Raw genomic sequence first — 2,294 nt, forward strand, 5'->3', positions numbered from 1 at the left:
AGATAAGGGCTTGCTTTCTATAATCTCCTCCTACCAGCTGGAAAACAGGCGTGGCTTGCATTTAGGAGGCCAGCTTGGCACAGCTTCAAGTGTTATGATCTGAATACGAGAGCAAAGCCCTGTAATAAAAACTGCCTGCACGCAGGTGTACGTGCTGCTTGCTTCAGTGGTAGTCGCAGTCTGACCTCCACAGCTGAAGCGCTGACCTTGGAAGGGAGTCATGAGGTCAGACACCAAATTCAGTAGTTCTATCTTTATCTTTCCAAATTGCGACGGCAGGCACTCCTCCTCTCCTCCAGACTGCAGCGGGCTTTTCTGGCTGCGGTTCCAACTTGTCCTTTTCTGCTGATGCAGCTTTTGTTAGCGGGGCGTGCGTCCCTGTCGTGTGCCTGCTGGGCAGACAGGGTTTGCTGGGAGTTCTGAGCAAGTACTTTTACCTCCCACAGAGGCAGCCGTACCTGAGCAGGCACATGGGCTGGAGGAAACTCCTGTGGCATCGAGACACTTCTAGGTGGCAACAACCCTTTGCCTCTTTTGCTGGTACAGTGGCCGAGTTGTCTCCCTCCAAGGTTAAAAGAAGCTGGGATCTGGAGCGTCCCTATTTATAGCAACAATGTACAGTTGCCTTGGCAGAGAGGAGGGGAAGAAATGCAACTACTTCATCTCGCTGCGGTTAGGCCAAGACCGCTGGGCAGGCTGCCTTTCGAGCCCTGACATTGTTTGTTTCTAAAGTCCCGTCTGCTGGATGAATTTTAAACTAGTGGCAGATCTGCCATAGCTAATACGTACGTTATTGCTGCAGACGGCCCCGAAATATCCTTGTGCTGGCCATACAAAAGACGTTCCTGCTCTTTTTTTTAATCAATGCTGAATAATTTGCAGGGCTGTTAGTTCTTTTTCTTCATCAAACCTCTGTGGTCTTCGCACTTTTTTTGTATTAAGCTTTCCCTTGCCTGGAATAATCACTGGCAGAAGACTAACCCTTGGTAGGCTCCCTAAACGCGTGGTTTGCATCAAAGACTCCGGAGTTAAAAATAAGTGAGTTCCCTGTGGTCTCTTATTGCAGGAGAAAAGGTGAAAAGTCAGCTGAGCTCTCACAACAGGTAGGTCTGTTTTAAAAATGCACCTTTTTGCTCCATTCTGAGGTGGAGAGGACACATATGGGGGGTTAGAGGGGTTTGTTTTCCAAGAAGTATTAGTGATAATGTAGCTGAAATGCTCGGTGAGATCCTGGTTATTAGTAAGTCAGTGCTGTAATATGCAAGGTGACCTGGGAGGATGAGAGGGGTCTCGAGGGTCGTGTGTTTCAGTGCGTTTCCATGAGGTGGTTGCTGTATCTGCCTTCCCCCGCGCCGCGGCTGTGGGTTACAGTGGCTGGGGACAAACCTCCCTTTCGAAAGCCTTTGCTGCGCATCCTGACCATCGTGGGGGTGCTCTGAAATGGAGTGTGCTACGGTCCTCTCGTCAGAGAGGGTATTTACTTTCAAAGGGGAATGTGCGCACTCCCAGTAACTGCTGACTTGGAGCTGTAGCTCAAACAGTAACTACTGTATCTCCCCACATGCAACTTTTTTCCTCAGGCCTGACATGTTCCACCCCTCAGCTCCCTGGATGATAACACAGAAATGCAAAGTGGCCCCTCGGTCCTTCCTGGGTGGCCGTGACCTGAAACACCAGAAGACAGAGCAGCTGGACAAGACTGGCAGGAGTACTGTATTTTGCCAAGAAATGGAGGACCTGAACACGCAAAATGTGAAAGGAAAAGCACAACTAATGCTTACAGGAACTCCCCTTGCGGCAAGGGAGGGAAGGTAATGTCTTGGTTTCCTACCATAACAGGGAAAAAAAAAGATATATACACCTGAAAGCTTCAACTTATAATTTCAGCCCTAGGCCTTTACGTAGCACATCTGCAACCTCAGCCACAGTGAAACGGCAGAGGATGTCCTAACCGAGCAGCAGCATTGTGATCATTAAACACGTCCTGGTCATCACCTGGAATGGATTCTGAGATCACTTATAAATCTGTAGTGGTCAGGAAAAGGCGTTGCGAAGGAGAAGGTCCTGCTGAGGCTGCACACCTGTATCAGAATTTCAGTATGACTGATCCTCTGTGTGGATGCACACTGTCTCCTGTAAAGCAGATGATGTAAAGAGGGCTGGGATGAAGTATGTTGTGCTGCATCTCCTACTGGTACAGTAGAACCTTGCAGGAATGTAAGAAAAGAAAAACAAAACCCTCCTGCTTTCCCTTTAATTTTACCTGCTGTGAGGAGCTGAAGTAGAACAAAGGA

The sequence above is a fragment of the Rissa tridactyla genome, chromosome 8, assembly GCF_028500815.1.
Source record: "Rissa tridactyla isolate bRisTri1 chromosome 8, bRisTri1.patW.cur.20221130, whole genome shotgun sequence".
In the NCBI taxonomy this organism is placed as follows: domain Eukaryota; kingdom Metazoa; phylum Chordata; class Aves; order Charadriiformes; family Laridae; genus Rissa; species Rissa tridactyla.